The 23,159-nt window shown below is 56.7% G+C and overlaps 2 long non-coding RNA genes across 3 annotated transcripts in view; one reads left to right on the forward strand and one right to left on the reverse strand.

The window, feature by feature from the left end:
* Window positions 1-4,979: 4,979 nt before the first annotated feature.
* Window positions 4,980-13,811, reverse strand: LOC141374945 (uncharacterized). Of its 2 annotated transcripts, none has more exons than XR_012382163.1 (3): window positions 13,769-13,811; window positions 13,519-13,656; window positions 4,980-9,053 (listed from the first exon to the last, which is right to left on the reverse strand). It is a non-coding gene; the product is annotated as an uncharacterized lncRNA (long non-coding RNA). The 2 variants fall into 2 exon arrangements; XR_012382164.1 differs by having other exon boundaries at window positions 4,981-7,754; window positions 8,882-9,053; window positions 13,519-13,809.
* Window positions 9,296-23,159, forward strand: part of LOC141374947 (uncharacterized) — a 26,362-nt gene continuing 12,498 nt past the window's right edge. Inside the window, exons 1-2 of the long non-coding RNA XR_012382167.1 lie at window positions 9,296-9,626; window positions 10,517-10,591. This is a non-coding gene — a long non-coding RNA (uncharacterized lncRNA). The remainder of the gene's footprint in view (window positions 9,627-10,516; window positions 10,592-23,159) is intronic.

A 23,159-nucleotide genomic window follows, 5' to 3' on the forward strand; every position in this document is an offset into this window, starting at 1 on the left:
GAAGTTCAGTAAGCCCTGATCGTGATAACTACCAAGAAGACCATACTTAGGCACATCATAGTCAAGCTGCTGAAAACCGACAATCAAGAGAGAATCTGGGAAGCAGCTGAAAAAAAGAAAAAGAAAAGAAAAGAAACAAACCAAAAAACCAAGACAATTATGCACAGAGGAACAACGATGCAAGAGACAACAGACTTCTCATAAAACAATGTAAGTCAGAAGACAATGGAGCAACACCTTAAAAATGATGAAAGGAAAAAAAATCTGTTAATTTTTTATAGTTTTTTTTTTAAAGATTTTACTTATTTATTTCACAGAGAGAGACACCGAGAGAGGGAACACAAGCAGGGGGAGTGGGAGAGGGAGAAGCAGGCTTCCCGCCGAGCAGGGAGCCCGATGCGGGGCTCGATCCCAGGACCCTGGGATCATGACCTGAGCCGAAGCAGACATTTAATGACTGAGCCACCCAGGCGCCCCCAAAAATCTGTTAATTTAGAATGCTATCAGTGAAATGTCTTTCCAAATGGAAAAAACTTTAAATTCTTGGATAAATAAAAGCAGAGAATTTGTTGCCGGGAGACCCATATGATAAGAAATGCCAGGGCTGCCTGGGTGGTTCAGTTGGTTAAGTGTCAACTCTTGATCTCAGCTCAGGTCTTGGTCTCAGGGTAGTGAGTTCAAGCCCCATGTTGAAAAAAAAGAAATGCCAAAGGAAGGTTTTAGTTTTTTTCTTTAAGTATTTTATTTATTTATTTATTCGTTTATTCATTTATTTTTCAGGGAGAGAGAAAGAGAGGGGGAGAGGCAGAGGGAGAGAGAGAGAGAGAATCTTATGCAGGTTCCACGCCGAGCGTGGAGACCCACACGGGGCTCGATCCCACAACCCTGAGATCATGACTTGAGCTGAAACCAAGAGTTGGATGCCTAACCAATTGAGCCACCCAGGTGCCCCAGTTTTAGATTTAAGGGAAATGATTTACCAGATAGTATTTCAGATTGACAGGGGAAAAATAAATAGCACTGGTAATGGTAAAGATGTGAGTGGATACAGAAGACAATTTTTCTTCTCTGAACTTCTTTAAAAATAATGGACTCCTTAAAGCAAAAATATCAGTGCATTCTGGGATTTATAACACATAAAAGTAAAATATATGACCACAGTAATACAAAAGACAGGAGAGGCTAAAATAAAATTCTACTTTTGTAAAGTTCTTACAGAATATATGAAGTGGTGTTTTATTACTGGAAGGTAAATGGTGATAATTTAAGAATACATATTGGAATCCCTCCTAGAGAAACCAAAGATATAAAGAGGGATAGCTAAAAAGTAAACCGAGAAGACGGAATGGAATAGTTATAAATACTCGATTAGCCCAACAGAAGGCAGTAAAAGGCACAAAGAACAGAGGGGACAAATAGATAATAAACAGCAAGATGATAGACATAAACCTACCTCCACCAACAAGTACGTTTAATGTAAAAGGACAAGACACTCCAACTGAAAGGTAGATACTCTCAGACTTGATTTTAAAAATAGTCTTGCCTGGGCTAAGGGTCTATATGTGGGAGAATTAAATGAAGTTGTGTGTCGACGCTCTGAGCTCAGGGCTGGGCCCACAGTGAGTGCTTCTTAAGCAAAAACTCTGAACGCTGATTCAACAATCCCATTTCCCGGGAAGCCTTCCCATGGGGAGGCCCCGGTCAGCCATCCACACACATCCTGCCCCGCGGAGCATTAAACCACCCGGCCTTTGGGGAGCACCAACTTCCTGCAGACAGACGCGGTCCTTCTCGAGGGCAGCTGCAGCAGGTTATTTGTCCACTTTTCAGGAGCAGGGAATGGCCCTCCGCCTTTACATTCTCTAAAGCAGCAGGGGAGGGGAGGGGAAGGCACAAGCAAATGGCTCCTCAAAGCCGGGGCTGGAGCCGAGCTCGCCTGAGGCTGGCTGGGGTCAGCAGCTTGTGCCAGTGTGGCTACCTCATGCTTCCCTGGAAGCTGGAGCCAGGGGCTGCCTGCCAACGTCCAGCACCGCAGGCGAGGCCTCTCCCCCGGAGGAGCTCCCAATTTCTGGCCTGTAAGGTCAGCCCCCTTAGGACCCCTGGCTCCCACCTGTCAGCAGGCTTGGTGCAGAACAGCAAGGCAGTGTCATGGGGCCGAAGGAAGACAAGGTGCCTTGGGCCCTGTCCATCCAGAGTGCGCTATAGGCCTGGGTTACCGCTTGCTAGTTGGTGGTCCGTGTGGACAAAGAAAGGGGGAGCAGGGGACCCCGGGCTGTATCTCTAAGGTTGTTCCCCACTGCCCCACATCTGGCCTCTCAGTTGAATTCAGAGCCTTGAGGACCAAAGTGCTATTTCTAGCAACTTCCCCGATGTCCAGTCCATTGGTCTCCTCTTCCTCCCGAATCCCCGGTCACTACCCCACCTCCCCATGAGGGTCATCTCCATCCACCCTGATGCCCAACCCCAGGAACCAGTTGTACCTGTTTTTGTCGTTTATATAAAAGACATCTTGGGGACACCTGGGTGGCTCAGTCGGTTGAGCATCTGCTTTCGGCTCAGGTCATGATCCCAGGGTCCTTGGGACCACAGAGTCCCAAGTCGGGGTCCTTGCTCAGGGGGGAACCTGCTTCTCCCTCAGCCTGCCACTACCCCTGCTTGTACACGCTCACTCTCTCTCTCTCTCTCCCCATCACAAATAAATAAATAAATAAATAAAATCTTAAAAAAAGGGGGGGGGCGCCTGGGTGGCTCAGTCTTTAAGCGTCTGCCTTTGGCTCAGGTCATGATCCCAGAGTCCTGGGATCCAGCCCCGCATTGGGCCCCCTCCTCCATGGGAAGCCTGCCTCTCCCTCTCCCACTCCCCCTGCTTGTGTTCCCTCTCTCGCTGTGTCCTTCTCTGTCAAATAAATAAATAAAACCTTAAAAAAAAAAAAAAGATCTTTTGTACATGATGGGTTTGTGAGCTTCCTTTAGATCGTTGTATATAGCTATGGATCGTCCATCTTGGAAGATGGCCAGGTATCCATCCTATGAATAGTCGACAACCCATTTATCCTACATTTTTTCTACAGCTGCGGGACAGTTGGGTTCATTCCATTCAGGGCTATTACCAACAGTGCCACCGAGAATATTCCAGGCTGCGTCCTTTGGTGAATGCGCGGATGCACATCTGTCGGGTCTCTGCCCAGGGGCGGAAGTGCTGGGTCAGAGGGCAGGGCGTGCGCAGCTGGAGTAGACCCAGTGAGCGCGCTTCCCACGGTGATTTTACCAAGCCACATTTCCACCGGCTGTGGGGGATTCCGGTTGCTCCACATGCCCACCAACACTTGATACTGTCGGTCTTCACTTGAGCCGGGCTGGTATGGGAAGTGGTAGCCCACTGTGTCCTCGGTTTCCCCTGATGAGTCATGAAGCTGAGCACATTTTCATGCCTTTGTTGGTCACTTGGATATTCTCTTGTGAAGTACCTTCCTTCCAGTATTTCCTCCCCTTTTTTTTCTGTTGTTGTCTGCCTAGTTCGTGCTGATTTAAAAAAGGCCATTCTGCTCTGTCCCACAAACTCAAAAGCCACCGTGCTTGGGCCATGTTCGTACTGTAGCTGGTGACAGGGTTTCAAACAAAAGACATAAATATGTCACATAAAATTAATCTGATTTGAATTGATTTTGTATTTGATTGATCAATTTGTCTAGGTTTTATGGTTGTCTAAGAGCTCCAAGGAATTTATGCCTTGTTTTACGTTGGTACATGTTTAAGTATCATCACGGTAAAAATCATTCAAGGCAACAACGAGGGCCCATGAGATCCCCTTCTCCTCTTGGTAAACAGGAGGAGATTTTCAAAACACAAATCCAATCTGGTCGTTCCCCTGCGTGATACACCTCAGAGGATCCCTTCTGTCTGAGGTGGAAGTGAGGCTCCTCAGCCCGATACTCTGGCCTCCCAGCCTTGCCTCACACTTGCACCTGCTCCCTGAGGAAGCCATGGCCTCTTTCTGAACCATGATCTCTCACACCCCAGGGTCTGTCTGCTCAGGCCCCCAGTTCCTGCTGCCCCCTGTTTGGGAGGAGCCACTACCTGTGGCCACCCCCTTGGCTTAGCATTAATTCCTCAATCAGACCTCAGCTGAATTGTCACTTCTCAGGGAAGCCCTCACGATGGGCCTAAAGCACACTGTCCCCCCGAGCACTGTCCTTCTTGGCATAATCTCAGCTGCAATTCTTGATTTATTCGTGGCATTCCAGACTGCAAGTTCCGTGAAGGCAAGGACAGTATTTTCCACCGCCCCCCCACCTTTTTTCTTCCAGTGTTTGGCACAGAAAGAACTCAGTGGATGTTTGCTGAATGACTTGATGACCTAAGCTGTGTGACCCTCTGGCTCTATGGATGCTGAAAGGCAGAGAGGGCCCAAGGTCACATGCAGGGAAGGGCCAGAGGCAGGCCTGGGGCCAAGCTCTTCTTGTCCAGTCGCATGGAATGTGAAAGAAAGTCCTCTTTGGCCAGCATCATGGGCCCTGGTGCCCCTTAAGGATCATCTAGTCCAATTCCTTTGTGCTTCGAATGAGGAAGTTAAGTACCAAAGAGAGGGTAGGGATTGTCTAGACTTACTTGGTGAGGCAGAGCTTGGCTAGGTCTAGGACCCACTTGCCTGATACTCAACATGCTTTGCACAGCCCCTAACTCTCCCGGAGGCAGGAGACCGCGGGGGCGGGGAGGGGGTGGAGGTCACTGTTCTCACAATCCTGACCGAGAGCCTCTGAGCACGGCTGGGCTTCCCCACCCGATGCAGACAGGAGACTGATGACAAAGGCCTTCCTTGTTCTCTTTCAGAGTCTATTCTGGAGTCTCATGGGGTAGCGTTGAATTCCTGTGTATGGGATGGTGGGAGAGGCTAGGAACGTTCTGGAATGAAGACTGGGGAGGCTCAGAGGCAGGAAGAACAATTCAGTGAGGAGAACTCCAGCTTTCAGGCAGGCAAATGCCCCCCTGGCCCCAGCCTGGCCCAGAGACCTGCACACAACCACTCCTTTAGCCCTTTCGAGGCACAGGCTGATGACATTTCTTTTTTTCAAAAGATTTTATTTATTTATTTGAGAGAGAGCAAGAGAGATCACAGAGGGAGAGGAAGAGGGGGAAGCAGACTTGTTGCTGAGCAGGGAGCCCGGTACGGGGCTCAATCCCCGGACCCTGGGATCATGACCTGAGCTGAAGGCAGACGCTGGACCGACTGCGCCACCCAGGCGCCCCGCCAGGAGACATCTTTTAATCGACATTTTAATTGAGCTAACTGTAGATTGAGATGCCGTTGTGAGAAATAATGCCGAGAAAGCCCAGGTGTCCTGCCCCCCATTTCCCCCAACAGAAAGGTCTAGCAAAACCAGGGACAATATCACAGCTGGGGCATGGGCATGACAACCCACCCCACTCCCTCGGGCTTCTGTTCCTCCTCTTGTGCACGTGCCCCAAATTGTGTCCAGTTATGTCCCGGGGTTGTGTGTCCTCCAGCCCCATCAGGACACAGAACATTTCCAGCACCACAAGGGTCTCTGCTGTTGTTCCTTTATAACCACACCCCATTTCATCCCCATCTAGCCATCCCAAATCCCTGACAATGTCTCATCTGTCCTACGTCGCTAAAATGTGGTAATTTCAAAAATGTGATCTAAACAGAATCGCAGAGTATATAACCTTTGAGGACTGGCTTTCCCCCTAGGCATTTTGAAGCTGGCTCCCGTCCGCATGAGCTTCCAGCCCCAGGGGTAGGTCTTGTTATTCCCATTGTACAGCTGAGCAAACTGAGCCCTTGAAACTCCAGAAATAGTGCTCTTGATGGCCACAGAAGGGGAGGAGGGCATGGGGAGGTGGGCTGCAAGCTGGGGACGCAATGCCTACCCACCTGGATGACAGACCCCGCTGCCATCCAGCCTGTCCCCCCGCCTGTCCTGCATGTGAGCGTCCTCCTCTGTCCCCACCCCAGGCCCTCCCCAGGGCTACCGCTTCCCCCCACAGAGAGGCAGTGATGGGGGCTGCTGGATTGCAATCCAGTCTGCTGACTTGAGGCCCAGCTTGGCTCAAGCGGTCACCCCATCCTCTGAACCTCAGGTCCCCCCTCGCTGAGCCAGGCGGAGGGGCAGGATCGCACCCGGCAAACCCGCGAAGATGCAATGAGGCGATGTGTGAGGAGCAGTCAGCAAAGTGCCAGGCGCAGAGTGAGCCCCCAGCGCACGGCGCAGAGAGCCGCCCGCGGCCCCATTTGGCAATGAATTATGTATGGCCTTCTGGCAGCCCTGCTTGCTGGGGCTGGCGTTCTCCACGCTTCTCCTGGGCCTCTCTCTCCAGTGAGGGGCGCAGGCTCCCCCAGGTGGGCGGGTGGCATTCTTTGTCTCTCTTGCAGGGACCCGGCCCGCGTCTGGAGCCCCGTTCCCCAGGATGCCCATTTCCCAGGCTGGAGAACCAAGGTCTGGGATCAGCTCAGGAACGTCATAATATAATAAAAACAGAAACAGCAGCAGCTTCAGTAACGTCAGTAATGGTGATGGTACCAGCTTGGCTTTATTGAGGCTTTCTGATGATGTGCCGGGCACTCGAACAGACTGTTCTTCCCGAAACAACACTGGGAGGGCCCACCTGCGCGGGTACTGTCCTGGGTGCTGGAGGGACAGAAAGGAGTCCTGCCCTCAAGGGGCTCAGACTCCACCGAGGGGGAGCAGGCAATGGATAAATGAGTTATTGATTAAGTTCAAGGTCAGGTGGTAGGTGCTTGAGAAGGAAGAGGAAGGAGAGCGAGAGGGGGCGGGAGGAGGCGGGCACGGCCAGGGCGAGCCTCGCTGAGGAGGTGGGTGACGTTTGAGCAGAGCCCGCGTGGAAGTGAGAAAGCCATCCTGGAGAGGAATATTCCGGAAAGGAGCAGCACGTGCAAAGGGCGGGGGCAGGACATGCACCCGTGTCTGAGACACTGCAGGCATCAAATTCTCGGGACCACCCCGGGAGCTGGGCACCACGGCCCCAGTGGCAAGTCGAGGAACTGGGATTTGGCGAGTCATCATCATCTTTGTTCGTGCGCTCTGCTGCAGACATATTAATGTGTTTGATTGCAGGGGTTGCCCCACACCTCCTTGGGGGGTGTTAGGAAATAGGCGGTATATGTGTCAGATATCTTTCTACAATTGGAAAAATTCCGAGTTCTCGAACCATCTGCCCAGGGATTTGGGGTCAGGGATGACAGGCCTGTGTGACCCTGGTCTTCACCATTAGGGCTACCGTAGCATCCCCATCTGCCTTATGTCACCTGCCTGATCCTGTTTTCCTCCTGCGCCAGCCCGTGGACGCCCAGCATCGCCAGATCAACAGTACACAGCACTGTGCCGTCCGCAGACAGGGGGTGCCGTGTCCGCTTGCCCCCATCTCCCTGTTAGGCCCACGCTGTGCATTCGGAGTCAAGTCCGGAGAAGCCACGAGCCAGGCCTGTGGCCGCATCGCTCTGAGGCAGACCCAGAGGTGGCAGGCGCCAAGCTCATCAATGGATCTGCCAGCGTCAGTGCCCGGCGGCCACGAGGGGTGTTCAGGCGTGGACTTGAGCGGTCTGACATTTCCATCGATGGCCTGGATGAGGAATGAATGGCCAGCAGCCTCCTTCCATCTACAGCCGGGGGTGGGGGGTGCAGAGTGTGAGGCAGCCCAGGGGGAGGGAGTAGGTGCAGAATCAAAAATGACTCTGCAGAAGGGAGGCGTGGCTTAAGATGAGGACAGATCTGCTGGGGAAGGAAAGGAAAACCCACTCAGCAGTGGCCTCCTCCCGGCCTCTCTGCCTCCAGGTTTGCCCTTCTGAGCCATCCTGCGAAGATGCCAGATTAATCTTCCCAATTAATCCTCTTCCCGAGCCACCAAACCTTCACGGCTCCCTATCCCTTGCTTCTTTCTGAAGGCCATTCAGTACATGGCCCCACTGCCCCCAGGAGCACACCTGGCCACCCTCGCCTCCGGGTCCTTGCCCACGCTGCTTTCCGTATCCGGAACGGCACTGAAGACATACTCGCAGGCCAGTCCCCGACATCAGAGGAGGCCATCTTTGTATAACGGGTCGGGCCTCTCCAATCCACCCAGGCTGCCCGCTGCATCATCCCCCTGATTATCACAGCCCTGCCTGCCTTGGGTAAGTGCCAGCTCCCAGCTGGCCTGGCGATCGAGGCCCCTCCTATCAGCTGGGCTCCAGCCTCGTGGCTCCCCCGCACCTCCCTCCCTGACCCCCCACTCCTGTTCAGGCTGACAAAGCCACTCAGGGTTCCTGGGTCCTCTGAGATTACCCTGTGTTTCTCTCACTCTGGGACCTTCTTATGTGTGATTCCCTCTGCCAGGAAGGCCTCTCCCTCCCTTCTGGGTCTAACTCTTACTCATCCTCCAGGGTAATATTGATTCTACCTCCTCCAGAAGCCTTCTTGGATTTAGGGCCCCTCCCCTCGGCCCCCAGAGGCCCTGTGGCCCCTCAAGCATCATCATCATTCCCACTCCGGACGGAAACTGGCTGACTTGCCAGCCTCCTCTAGGCCAGGTCCACTAGACCTTCTCCAGGTCTGGGGATGACAGAGCCCCCACCCTGGCCTCCGTCTGCCCCAGCCTGGCCAGGGCTGTATGCCCTGGAGGTGCTCAAGAAAGCCCAGAGGGAAGAAGTGGGAAATGGCACAGAAGCTTCTACTTCGTGTCAAGTTTTTTACGCACAGCTCGACAGCCAGGGAGAGGTTCTGGATTACTAGGCCTCGCTGACACAGAGCTGGGTCACCATCTGGCCACACCCAGCAGCCCTCGGCCATGCTCTTTTAGTCTCTATAATGGACATAACCCTGGGTCCTAGGTAACAGTGTGGCGAGGCTAAAGGAAATAATACCTGTAAAGTGCTGATCACAGCTCCTGGTATTCAGTAAGCGTTTAATATTTGTACCACTGGTAATTATTGGGGCTGGAGCCAGCTTCTGGGGCTTCAAACTGGGGCTCCTCCACTTGCTGGCTCTGCGACCGTGGGCAAGTTACTTAGCCTCTCTGGGTCTCAGTTTCCTCATCTGTAAAATGGGACAAATCACAGGCTCATTCCCTTTCTCTTTCTCGTAGTGAGATTAAATAAACGTTGGGAGATTGAGTAAATGAACGTTTGTACAGAGTTTGCACAGTGGTTGGAACAGGGAGAGGGCTGAGCAAATGCTGGATATTATTACACCCCAAGGGCCTCAATTCTGACACCTGTGAGGAAACTCTAGCTCTTGGGGAAATCTTCCTGAGTTGCTGATCCGACCGGGGGCAGGGACAGACCTTAGAACTTGTGAAATGTGACTTCCCACTCTCTACACCTCCTGAAAACCACTCCATCCGTGTCTGGTGGTCAGAGGTGCCAAGAAGTATTTCCTTGTACCTATCCTAAACCCCTCCTGTTTCTCTGGGTTCCCAGCCAGGCCCAAATGGAGAGATGAGGATAGGAGCAGGACGGATCCCAGAGCTGCCCAGCTCAGCCCCAAGTCCAGCAAGGTGAGCGGCCTCCCGCTCCTGGGGGCCTACAGCCTCCTCCAAAGTTGCCCAGCCAGAGCCAAATGGGAAACCACCTTTGTCCCCTGGATTTCAGGCCTTGAGGAAGGTGGGAGGTGAGTGTGCGCCCACCCAAGGGTGGGATGGGGAGAGGGAGCCCTGAAAGTCTGAGCAGGGGGGAGGCAGGACTGGGGGGGGGGGTAGGGGCTGGCAGCCAGAGAGGGGAAGGGGTGTGGGAGACGGAGGGCGTGGAGCTGGGCCGCAGGGCCGCAGGGCTGGGAAAGGGAGCCTCGGGGAGGCCGGGGAGGCCGGGGAGGCGCGGGAGAGGGAGGCCTCATACCAGACTGTCTAGACACAGCAATTATTGTGAGCTCAGAACACCCAGGCTCTGCCGGCTCAGCTGAAAGGGAGCTTAACAAAGAGCCAGGAGAGGAAGAAAGCGGGGAGAAAAGCGCCCGCGGAGCCGGCTCCTCGCCTGTCGGGCTCTTTCTCTGCCCGGCTACCCTCCTTTGTGCTCCACCGCCGAGAAAGCCCAGCTCAGAGATGCCCGATGGAGACGCGGCTCCTCCTGGGCCCAGAGGGCCAGCCCAGGGTCACCGTGTGGGTTTGGGGGAGGGAGAGGAGGGTGTCCTGGAGGGGGGGCGCATTGTGGCACGTGTTTATTTGGAGGGCAGTGGCAATGGGAAAGGAATTCCCCGAGGAGAAAGCAGGCAGGGAATGCAAACCCACGTCCCCCCACCTTCCTGCTGTGCAGCGCTGGACCCGGTCCACACTTCTCTGAGCCTTGGTGTTCTCATCTGCAAAAGAGGAGTCATACCACCACCTGGCCCGTGCTGAGAGGGTGGCGAGTCTAACTCTTGCACTTTGGAGGGCTGCAGCCGATGCCCCTCATTACACTGATGCAGAAACTTCAGGGCCTCAAGTGACCTGGGACGGGCTACTTCTCTGCTAAAAGCCTGACCTCCGCCGCTTCTCTGCCATTGCCATTATTATCCCCATTTTGCAGATGAGAAAACTGAGGCACAGAGGCCAGAGCCACTTGCCGGAGCTCAGAGCCAGTCAGCAACCGGTTTGGATTCAGGTCTGTCCCTTCATCTTAATTGTGACATTATGATGTGCCCCCAACCTGGGGGAGGGGGGCCAATGGTGGGGGGCAGGACTGATGGGAAGGCCACAGGCCACTGACCTAGGGTGTGCAGGGAGGGTCACAGCTGCAGGTGGCCAAGCTCTGCCCCCAGCTGCTGCCTGGAATCAGGCTTTGGCTAAGCCACTCGCCCCACAGGCTGAGCGGACTTGCCCACCCATCCTGGGAGAGGACAGACAGGCACCCGAGTGGGAAGTGGGTGCAGGTGATTCTGTGATGCCACAGCGAGGCCTCCTTGACACCCTACGGTCATTGCCCTCTAGCCAATAGCCCAGGACCCCCCTTCCTGCTCCTGGGGGAGGACATCAGAGGCTGGTCCCGCGTTCTAGAGTAACAAGGGGTGGAGGGGCGGTGCTGGATTTCCAGCAGGGGTGGGGTGGGGGGAGCGGGGTCCTCATCCATCACCCCCTGGTCCTGGAGGGGTTGGATGTGTCCCCTGGGTCTTGCCTCAAGTGGAGGGCAGGCCACTCTGTGCAAGGGACACACACTCACACACTCAGGTCTGGAGGCAGCCCCAGGGATGCACCCCTCCTCGCAAGCTTCAGCCATACACACCCCGTCCTCCAGCCTCAGGGTGCAGGCACCCCAGTGAGCTTTGCAGATCTGGACTTTTCCCTCTGCTCTATGGAACTCTCCCCAAACATGAGGCTGCCTCCGGGACAAGGGCCACAGTCTTGGGCCACACTGATCCTCTCTGAGGCTCTCAGGTCTGTGCCCCGGGATCCCATCCATACCCCCTCCCCCAGTCACTCTTCACCTAGTTAGCCACTCCTGGTCCTCAGGGAGCCCTCCTATGCCCTCCGCAGAGACCAGGCCCCTGGGACCAGCCCTCCTGGCCCCTTGGGCCCCTTGTGTGGTCCCCTCCCAGCCCACTGCCCTCTTGTTACTTAACGCCTTATTCTTAATGGCTTGCGCAGCCTCTGCTACTCCTGCAAGACTGTGAGCCCTCAGTGGGCCTGGCGGAATCTGTCTCCTTTGTCATTGTGTCCCAGCACCCTCCCTGAGGCCCCTCCCTGGGCTCGGTTTTCCAGCCTGGCTCCACCCCAAGGCTGGAGAAAAGGAGCCCCTAGGTGCCTTCTGCCCTCTCCTCCAGAAACCTCTCCTTTTGGGGACCACGGGGTTTTCAGGGCAGCCCTCCTGCCCCCTCCCCCTGTGGTCACCGCAGGGGTGAGGACAGGTCCCTGTGCTGCCTGTCAGCTGGACGGCACTGTAGGGCAGGGCTGCGGCTTGGCCTCGGCCCCCCCACTCTCCCAGCCTGGTGCCTTGCACAGCCCTGGGTTGGTGACACCCCACAGGGTACTGCTCTCAGCTCAACCACCGGAAGGCCAGGATGGGCAGCCTGGGGTGGGTCCAGCAGGAGAGCCCCACAGAGCCCCGGGGGCGGGGAGAACGGCTGGGGAGGTGCAGGGGGGGGCCCGAGGAGAGTGGCAGTGTCCCCTCCACATCCACTCCCCTCCCAGAGACCCCTGCCAGCTGGCCTCCCCCACTGGACTGGCCCTGCTTCTCCTTCCACTCCCCTCCGTTACCCCCTGCCAGCCCCTCTCCGCTCCTCCCCTCCACTGCCCCAACCAAGGCTCTCATCCTCTCCCCTTCCCCTCTCCCCCTTCCCCATCCTCTCCTCTCCTCTCCTCTCCTCTGCAATCCTCTCTTTTTTTCTGAGTCCTTCTCCCTCGCCTCCTTCCTTTCTTCTTCCTGGGTTAAAAATAATCCACTTTCTGGGAAGCAGCAGCTCCTGCTGAGCCGCCCCCCCCCCCCCCACTTGGGAGCCCCTGAGAATAGCTTTCTGCGGTTCTCATCTCCAGCCCCTCCCCCCCGCCCCCTCCCCGCGAGCTGACTAATAAGCCGGGCCGCCGCCGCGGCAGTGCCAGCTCCAGAAAGGCTTTAACCGCTTCGTGCCCGGCGGGCGGCGGGCGGCCGGGAAGGAGCCCGGGTCGCGGGCAGCCCTGGAGGTGGGCGGGGCAGCGTCCAAGCCCCAAGCTCGGAGCAGCTCGGAGCAGCACGTAGCAGGCGCTCAATTAATATTGAACTTTGACCTCTGACTACGAAACCGCCAAGTCCTGCTGCTTAGGCCGCTAACGCGGGGCTTGGTGGCGGCGAAGGGACATGGGGGACGGGGGGGGGGGCGGAGGGGGTGTCAAGCGCAGATACCCAAGGGAGAGGGAGGAGCTGACGGGTTGGGCCCACGTGCAGGCCGGCGAGGCTCCCTCCGCTTGGCCCCGGGGACTCCTTGCGCCACCCGCTAACGGCCGGGCCAAGGGCGGGGAGAGGCTGAAAACTGTCCTGGGATCCAAGGACGTCCACCTCTGGTCTAGCCTTTGGCGATCACCGGCTCCCATCTTGCAAAATGGGAAACTGAGGCTCGGAGGAGGCAAGACGGCCCCGGGTTCCTGCCGAAGACCTTAAGGGACCCAGGGTCCCCTGCCCCCCGAGACCCTCAGCTCCAGCAGGGGGGTTAACGCGGGTGTAAGGCTGGGGAGGGGACATCAGGGTCAAAGGTGAGGGGTAGGTGGGGAGAGAAGGAACGTGAGCGAGGCGAGGTCCTCGCCGGCCCCGCCCACTCCTCCCGTCCCGGCATTACCTCATCGCGGCGCGCGCCCATTGGCTGGTTCCCCCGGAGGCCGGCCCAATGCGGCGGAGCCCGTTAACCCCTCCCGCCCCGCGGGCTAGGCCCTGGCCCTGCCCCCGGTCTCCGCGGGCCCCCACGCGGCCTTCCGGCGCCCAAGGGCCACGGAGGCCGGGGGGAAAAGTAACGGGGAGGGGGCAGGCTCGGGCCGGGGGTCTCAGTGATTAGAGCGCAGGTCGGACAGCCTGGCCTGGGCCCCTGTCCCGCTACAGGCTGTGTGACCTTGGGCAACCGGCCTCACCTCGCTGAACCTCCTCTGCTTGTTTTCTCAGCTGTATAAAGAAGTGAATGATGTAACTCCTGCCCTTCCTAATTCCTTCCCCGAGTACTTGCCAAATGCTGGGCACACGTGGGCTCTGCGTTCCATATTGCCTCCTCCCTGCAAGAGGTACAGTTATGATTATGGGTTTTCAGAAGTGGAAACCAGCTCAGAGCTGCGAAGCCGCTTCCCAAGGTCACACAGCAAGAAAGTCACAGAGCTGGGATTTGACCTCAAGTCCGTGTGTGTTCTGAGCTAGACTCCTACCCTCGGCAAGCTACTGCTTCTGCTGGGCGGTGCTGCTCCTGGGAGCTCCGGGTCCTGCAGGAGGGTGGGGACTCACGTCCTAGCCAATCAGACCACCACATCATCTGTGACCAAAAATACAGCCCCAAACTGGAAAGCCAGGGCCTCCACGGAGGGAAGGCTTACTGGAGGAGGAAGGGCTGGAGGTGAACTTTGAAAGGGCAAGGCAGACAAACACAGAGGACTGGTTGGAGCACAGTGGGGTCGGGATGCTGGGAAGGAAGACTGGAGGATCCCCAGGAGTCAACCTGCTGGTCAGGGTCAGCCACTGGATGCCTGTGCAGGGGAGCCAGGGAGGCTGCTCCTCTCTGGGCAGTACTGGGGGGCAGGAGTACAAGCAGAGGCCCACATACCTCAGGTCTAAGTATTTACAAGTTATAAATCAAGCTAATAAACTGCTAAATAAAATATGTTCAGTCCTCCTTCCTTGACAAATACACCTTCCTAATGACAAATACAGCTGGAAGGCTGGGTTTGTACTTAGAAGTCTCAGACTCCTGGGGTCCATGCGAGAAGTAACAGCACGGGGAGAGACAGCCCTGGCCAGCAGCTGCCCACCGGGCCTGCCTTTTCTTTCATCCACACCCCCCCACCCTAGTTCTTGTCCTTTTCTGTGAGGCATGGACACTCCAGCCTGTGTGCATAAATTCTGTCCACACCCCCTGCAGACAGCCACCTCTTGGCCACCCCTAGAGCTCCAGGGTGTCCAAATGGCCAGCTCAGACTATCCTTGGGAGGATGGACCCAGGAAGTGGGCTGGGGGCCATCGAGCAGGGAATTTCAGGATCCCAGGTGCCCAGATCATGGATCTTGGTCCCAAGGATTCCTTGCCCCATGAGGAAGGGCATATTGAGAGAAGGGCTTGAGATGCCACTCCCTAAAGCCTGGAACTCAAGTCACCCAGGTCCCTGGGTGCTGTTGCAGCTGGAGTGGCCCAAGCTGGATGCAAAGTCATTCCTCCTCCTTGAACTGAACTCCTGACCACCACTTCCAGCCATGCACCTGGACCCTGGCCAGATCCCAAGTCCATCCTGGATCCCTCCTCCCCAACCACTAGCTCAATACTTACCCAGACCCAAGGAACTTCCCACCTAAAGGAGTCAGCTCCCTTCATCCTGTACCCACAGCCCCCTCACCCCTGTCTGGGCTGGGCTCCCGCTCTCTCTATGCACCCCGCCCCCCATCCAGTGTGCTCTCTAGGTCAAGCCAGTGGATCCTTCCAAAATGCAAGCCTGACCACTTCCTTCCCTTCTAACCACCCCTGGCTCTCCAGGCTCTCTGTGTCATTCCCAGGCGCCGGATGTCTGACCCCCTCTGCCACTTCTCCCCTCCCGCACCCTTGGTCCCGAGCTCCAGCCATGTGGACCTTCTCTCTAGTTTGGGCAGCTTTATGTCCTTTCTGCCCCAGGTCTTCATGCATGTTATTCCGTCTGCCCAGGACTGTGCTTTCTGCCCCTCGTCTTGCCAACCTCAGGTCTCAGGTGTTTCCTAGCTGGACTGTGAGCACCAGGAGGGCAGGCTCGGTCTTCGGTGTTGACAGAGTAGGTGACACTGAAGGTTGCCTGGGCAGATAGGTCTGTACTGGACTAGAAACCGGAGACTGACAAGGACCGATGACAGTTCACGTCGATTGCATGCTTACTGAGTACCAGCCCCCGTTTTTAAGCCTAGTATGTGTGTTCATTCATTTATTTCTCACAACTGCCTGTGAAATAGGACCTATTACTCTCTTCATTCTACAGAATGAGGACCCTGAGGCACAGAGGGTTCAGGGACTCGGTCTGATAGCTGGCAAGCATGACCCAGGTTTGAACCTGGGAAATTGAGTTCCAAATCCAGCTCCCATCTAGTTCCCAAATCTAGTTCCCACCTAGCCCCAGGTGGGTCAGTACCTTGCTGTGAGTCCCCGGGCCAGTGTCTCCCCCTCTCTGAGCTGAAGCTTTTCTATATGCGCAACATACAGAAAAGTTGCCAAAGTGGTGATCCTTGAGGTCCCTTCTGGTTTCCCTGGGGTCTCAGGACCCTTCCCGGGAAATTCCCCCTGATCTGCCCTTTGGGGAGCATCAGTTCTCAGCCCCAAGGCTCTCTAAGGAGGTCCTGGGGGTGATGCCCAGGAGTTGGGTGGATGAACAGCTAGATGTGAATTAGGCAAGGTGGGTGCTGGGACAAACCTGTTCCTTCGCTGACAAGACAAAAGCAGGGGGCAGCCGGGTAGGTAACAGGTCAGGCTTCAGGCTCAGAAGAGGGTAAATTCTGGCTTTTCCACACGACAACCCCATGGCCTGAGGCATGGGCCTGCCCCCCTCCCAGCCTCAGTTTCCTTATCTTTTGCACCTCATCTGAGTTGCAGAAGCCTCAAGGGGCTGTTGGAATACCTCACAGTGCCTGGCCCACAGCAGTGGGGGTGGCCAGTACTGAGAGGCTGTGGTCAATTTTCCTCTTTTAAAAAAAAAGATTTTCTTTATTTATTTGGGGGGAGGGGAGAGTGCGAGAGAGAGAGAGAGAGAAAGAGAGAGAGAGAACTGCAAGCAGGGGGAAGAGCAGGCAGAGAGGGAGAAGCAGACTCCTGGCTGAGCACAGAGCCCCACGTGGGGCTCCATCCCACACACCCTGAGATCATGACCTGAGCTGAAATCAAGAGTCGGATGTTCAACCCACTGAGCCACCTAGGCGCCCCTCAGTTTTCCTTTTTTAATCAGGGCATCCTAGCAGGTCAGAGTTGCGGCCCATGGCTCCCTCCAGCAAACTGCCCTTGTGTTTCTAGAACTCATCTCCATTTGAAACATTCAGCCCCAGAGAGGCAAGAGCCCCTGAGTATGCAGCTGGGTAACCAAATTGTCCCTCGCCGTCTTGTCATCCTGGCCAGCCGGTGCTGGGCCTCCATCTTGCAGGGACTGCTCATACCCCCCAGGGCTGGGCTGTCAGGTACTGGGGCTCAGGCAGAGACTAGAGGCCTATGGGGCCTGAGCAGGGTAATCAGGGGCCAAGGGCGCTTGGAGCAGAGAGTCAAGCCTGGGTCCCCACGCCAAGAGCTTTGCACACATCATCTCGAGGAATCTTTACAACAGTCCTGCAGGTATGCACCCATTTTATAGGGGACATCATGCCATGGAGGCTCAGAGAGGGACAGTGACTTGCCCCAAATCACACGGCCAGAAGGAGGAGTCTGGACTTTGCTCATAATTACTCTGCCCCTGCTTTAGACAAAGGTGTTCCAATCATGTGCACAGACAGGATGAGTGAGCTAAGAAACGTTCTGGAAGAAACCCTGGGACACACATGGGCCGAGGTACAGAAATGTTTGTAAATGAGCATGGGTGCCCCCTTCTTTCCCATCCCAGCACCTACCCCACCCCTGCTATTGCTGATGTCTTGCTGCCTTTTTTTTTTTTTTTTTTTTTTTTTTTTTACTGGCTTCTTGTGGCCCTCTGACTCTGCCAGCCTCTAAGGCTGAGAGAATCGGCTGTTTTGTCCCTCACCGTACACCCAGTACATCATTCCAGGCCGGCACATGGAAGGTTCCGGTGAACACCTGTGAATGAAGGCATTCGAGCAGCACAGGGCTGCTCCACCTGGCCCTTTTGCGTGCCTGCCCAGTCCCCTCCCGACCCTGGCCTCTGGGTTTCCATCTCTGCATGTGGGGCGGCCCAGTGAGCTGCTGGGGTCCTGCTGGGCCAAGCGAGGGCCCCCAGGACCCGAGGGCAGCAAGGATGAAGTGGGCAAGTGTGGGTGTCGGGCAACTCATCTTTGTCCGTCTCCCATAAATGAGTCTGCCTTGACGAAAGCAGGTAACTCTGCTCCTTCCCTAAGTCACTCATCTACCCTCCCGTTCTCCTGATTCTGGTCACCCACCAGGAGAGACTCGCCCTCCTACCCTACAAGTTTCTCCCAACCCAATAGGGCCAGGCGCCGGGGTGGTGCTCTGCTGGATGGAGGAAGAGATTTGAAGCTCCAGCCCAGTCCCCATCCCCACCCCCACCCCGGGGAGACCAGCTGTCCTCCTGAAAGCCTCAGCCTGAAGAGGAACTGCTGTCCCCCAGGGGTGGTGCTTGGAACAGACAACACCCGTTATCTGTCAGGAACCCCAGCCAAATACCCCACCTCCGGGGTTCAGCACCAAGTGCCTCAGGGACCCAGTCTGCAGGAAGGGCATGACCAGGACACTCACCTGAGGAAGGGGTTCACCTAGGGGATGAGCTGCAGCCACCAAAGTTCCCTTCAGCCATGGATTCGGCCCAGCAGGGACCCAATGGCTGTGCTAATGACAGTCACCATGACATTTCTGAGTTTCGGCAGGTGCTTTGAGTGTTACCCCATTTTACAAATGAGGAAAGTTGAGGTCCCAGACAGAAGTGATCTTAAGGCTCTGGCCCAGTTCAAGTCACCACATATACCAGAGGCCCTGGGCTGGGGTTGGTGGGGGTGCGGGTGTGGGGCCAAGGGGCGACTGGACACAGTCCTTCCTCTTGGGCAGCTGTTGTCTGGGTGGGAGGGGAGCTGACCAAAGCCCAGGTGAGTGTGACCTGTGGGTTAGGAGGGCCGGACCAGGAGCAGCTCTACAGGGAGTGAGGAGAGCCCCCGGCAGACACAGGTGCGTACCCATTTGAGGGGGCCTGGATGGAGGTGGGACTGTGACCATGGGAGGAGGGCAGGGGTCCGGCCACTGACGGCAGGAGACTTGATGCAAGGCTCTCTGCCGGAAGGATAGAGAAGGAAAAGGGTGGGTCCTGGCCTTCACTGGGGACATAAATACCATGATGGGGGTCGGGGGTCAAACTTAGAGGCTGCAGGAGCCCAGAGGAGGGGCACCAATACAGCCTTGATGCGTGTTGGTCTGTGTGTGTGTGTGTGTGTGTGTGTGCCATGTGGTTAGGGGATGTAAGGTGTGTACATGAGCTGTCTGTGTGGTGTGCATGGGGGATGCAGTCTGTGGCTTCTGGTGGGTGTGTGTGTGTGTGTGTTGTGGGGTGGTGGTAACTGGGACACTCCCCAGGAGGCGGGCTGAGGAGAGCTGGAGGAGGAGATGTTCCCCCAGGAAAATGGGAGAGGGGGGTGAGAGTTCCAGGCACAGGGGCGGGAACACATAGGCAAAGCCCTCAGGCCAGAAGCAGCAGCCTGGAGCAGCAGAGGAGGAGTTTCAGTGAGGGGGGGGGCAGGGAGGGAGAGGCAAGGGTGTGCGGGCAGCAGGGCAGGCCTTTCTCAGCACCAGGGGCAGATACCGGCTGGAGGTGGGAGTGCATTTGGGGTAGAGCCACAGCCCACAGCCATGCGTCCGAGGTTACAGACCTGAGCCTAATCCCCACTCAACCCCTGAGAGCAGCAGCCAAAAGGTTCTTAGTCCCATCTATAAATTGGGCCTCAAGATCACGTGACAAAGGCCCTAGAAAGAACCTAAGAACTGCAGATGTTTGGGGCTTCCTCTGTACAACTCTGGTGAAGGACTGGCTGGGCACTTGCTAACAAGGTGCTGGGCTCTGGGCCCTGGCACAGGGCTCAGCTTTCAGCACCACTGGCCTGAGGGCACAGAAATGGGAACAAGGAGGGGGGGGGCATCTAGAGCCGGGATTTGAACCTAGGTGACCTGACTCCAAAATGGCCTCCTCACCTGCCTTCAAGAAGCGACCAGAATCTTAATCATGCCTTAAGCGCTGCCCCATAGTGTTCACACAGCAATGTGGTCTTCCTTAGCTCATCTTTATCTTCATAGATTCCACAGGGTTAGTATGCTAGATGCTCATGCCTGCTTCAGAGGTGAGAAAGCCGGCCAGAGTCCTATGGCCTTGGTGGGGACTCAAGCTCCTCCAGTCCTGCCTAGGAACTCCCCCACCTCTGGTAGGATGGTGGTGGTTGGGGGTGGGGGGTTTCTCCGCACCTGCCCTAAGCCCCTAAGCCGGGCCTTGCACATGGTAACAGCATGTGACACAGCAGAAAGAACTTGGAACTTGGGGCCCGGGAACCCAGCTCTGCTGCCCACTTGGCCGAGTTCCTTTCCATCTCTGGGCGAGGGTTCCTTCAGCTGCACAATTCACTCTCGGAGTCGTGAAGACTTGCCGAGCATCTGTGAATTAGCAGATAAGGAAACAGGAGTTCAGAAAGCTCAAAGGACCGGCCCAAGATCAAGCAATCTGCATAAGGTGACTCGGGGCTCGGACCCCGCCCGCCCAGGCTGTGCCCTTCACCGGGGTTCCTACTCCACCGCCCGGGGCTGACGTCCAAGCCCCCAGCGGCCCGCAACACCAGGCTGACGGGCCCCACGCGGTTCCAGGCCCCGCCAGCCTGACGTCAGGCCGGGGCAAGCGGGGCCCAGCTCTGCACAAACAGACGGCGCGGCCCGGGCCGGGGGCGGCTATGACTCAGGGCCCCGAGACCGGCCGGGAAGCGGAAAGTTTTGTGCAGATGACATCACCGGGCCGCGAGGGCGGGAGGGGGCCGGCTCCGGGAAAAGGCGGCCTGGCGGGCGGCCCGGCCTGGGGCAGAGCGCGGAGGGGAGCCGCGGGCGCCGCGAACCCCCGCCCCCAGCCCCGAACCCCGGCCCGCGGCCGATCCGGCGATCGCCAGCAAGAAGCGGGCTCCACCCGCCTGCGAACACGCCGTGCTCCCCAGCGCTCCGGAGGCAGCCGCATCCATCCTGCTGCGTCCCTGCATTTTAATTACCGCCGCATTAATATTCATGAGCCGGGACTCGAGGGGGACCGCGGGCTGTCATTTCCCTCGCCCGCGCACCCCCCCCCGCACCCCGCTTCCCCGGCTGAGTCGTGGGTTTTGTTCCTTCCCGTTCCCAGCCCCTCCCCTACCAACAGTTGGTGCACAGCAGATTTGGGGGGAAAGGGGGGCGTGAGGGTGATCATGAGTGTGAGCAGGTGTGGGTGCCTGGGCAAGGGCAAGGGCACAGGGTGGGGGGCTGAGTGTGGGATATGCCTGTGAGGTCTGTGTGTAAATGTGTGTGTGAGTGTTTGCCTGTGTGTCTGCTTGTGTGAACATGAATGTGCCTGCGTGGGCCTGTGCCTATGTGCGAGTGTGTCTGTGTGCATTCTGCGTGCGTGTGCGTGTGCACATGTGCCTGTGTGTCTCCGGGCACCCCAGGGGCCGTGGGCAGGTCTGGGGGAGGCAGCTGTGTGCGCAGGTCTGGCCTGGGCTTGGGGAAGGGTCAAGGCTGTTGGGGCTAGCAGGGCCTGGCGGTACAAATGGGGAAACTGAGGCCTGATGAGAGGCTGGGTGTTGTTCAGAGTCAACCTATAAGTAAGTCAATGGCACCTTGGGACCAGAGCCCAGGGCCCAGGTCTCCCGTGCTGTTGTTGATAACACTGGCAGACAGAGCGTGCTGCACAGGCATCTCTCGTGTGACCTTCCCAGCAAACATGTGCAGCAGGTAGTGCGATTAGTCCCGTGTGCAGAAGGGGAAACTGAGGCAATTGGTCTAGTAAGTGGTGGAGCTGGTGCTCAGAAATGTCTGAGTCCAGAACCCCCGGCTTTAAGGACCTCACCACGCTGCCTCCAGGGGAACTGTGTGGGTAGGTCCCCACTGGGGTGATGCGGGGGTACCTAAGAGTTCCTCTGGGCCCCAGGCACTGCCCATGCCCAGGTATCAGAAAGGATGTTTCATCAGAACCACGGCTCACTGTCTGCATCCCTCCCAAGTGGGGCCCCTTTTCTATGGCTCTCCCAGCACCCCCCCACCCTCTCTCATCCCCAAAGCCTGTCCCCGCTACCCTGTACTTCTGGGGCTCCCACGACACAGGAGGTCCGCTTTATAAGGGGACAGACAGATAGACTTAAGGCTCTTGGCCCTCCTTCCTGGGCTGGGGTCTGGCAATCGCTCATTCATTCATGCTTTCATTTGTTTTTCAATGTATGCTTAAGTGCCTACTATGTGCCAGTCCCTGAACTTGGCACTGGGGATTCTCTGAGTTCATGAGCAGCCGACACTGCTCTGTTCCCAATTCTGGTCATCTCTACCTGGGATGGAGGCTCTGGGCTCTAAGGGGGGGGGGGCTTTTCATCTCTGTGCATGTGCTCACTAGGGGTGGGGGAGCTAGGGACAGCTGTGCACAAAAGACAGTTTCCCACCTCAGCCTTGCCAAAGAGCTCCAGTGTGTGCTGGGAGGGCCGGGCAGGAAAGGGCTGTGTTTTTTTGGGCTGGTGGAGAGCTGGCGAGGCCATGCTAGGCAGCCTGGATCTTTGCTTCTCTCTGCATCTGAACTTGTCCTTCTCCCAGCCTCTAAGCCAAATAATCCCAGGGGCTGCTTGATCTGTCTTTCCCTGGGTTGAGCCAAGGCCATCCTCCCTCTCACGTCCACCCTGCTCCAGTCCTGCCCTTTTGAACATCCAGAATAAGCTGATTGTTCCCTCCTCTCTGTCATGCGAGGCCAGGCTGGAACTCTCATCCCAGCCATGGCTCCTGAGCCTTTTCTCATCTCCCAGGGGAGCTCCATAGGAACAGAACACAGATAAGGGGACTGTAGAGGTAGTCCGGGGTTCTCTGGGGGGTTGGGGAAGTAATGGTTTCCCTGGGTTTCACAGGTCCAGTAGGAGTTTGCCCTGTGGATGATGGCGAGAGGGGAGGAAAGGCATCCTAGGCAGAAGGAATGGCTCAGAGGGGTGACTATAGACCCTAGTCCAGGAACCAGAGCAGGCCCAAGGCACAAAACCTAGGGGTACCTGAGAGACGGATTTTCTCCTGAGAAGCCTGTGGCAGTATAGCCTAGTGGTAAGGACTTTCAGGTGACCCCCCCACACCCCGTAGGAAACCACTCCCCCCTCACTGTGAAAGCTTGCGTGAGCAAGCCACTGAGCCCCCCGCCCCCTTCCCCATCTGTTAAAATGGGGAGAGCAACACTTTTTTTTTTTTCCTTTTGCTGGATTATATTCAGATTTGGAGACACTACTTGTAAAGCACCTAGCACAGTGCCTGGTGCTGCTACAGGAGACAGTCTGTCCTCAAGGACACAGGGAGGGCCCTGGGATAACTGCCCCATTTAGCACTGAGTAGGACTGAAGTATCAGCCTGTGCCCCACAGCCCAGCCGTCGGGCAGGAGACTGGTGAGGACAGCCTTCTGGGAGGGGTAGAGACAGGCTGAAGCCACCATCAGTCAGACAAGGAGAAGGCTCTAGTTTAAGAGGAGGGCCCCAAACCCCACCCCCCCACCCCCGTGGCCCCACCTGCCAGATTGCCCATCACTCAAACAGCCGGGGAGCCAGCAGTCAGAGAGGCGGCCTGCCCACCAATCCTGGCTCACTCCTGCTACAGCCTCCCACGTCTCTCTGCTTCCCAGCTCCCCTCTTCCTTTTGAAAATGTCCTCTTTTTTTTTTTTTTTT

This window comes from Callorhinus ursinus, unplaced genomic scaffold (genome assembly GCF_003265705.2).
Source record: "Callorhinus ursinus isolate GAN/ISIS: 27379988/994484 unplaced genomic scaffold, GSC_fseal_2.0 scaffold24, whole genome shotgun sequence".
Classification (NCBI taxonomy): Eukaryota; Metazoa; Chordata; class Mammalia; order Carnivora; family Otariidae; genus Callorhinus; species Callorhinus ursinus.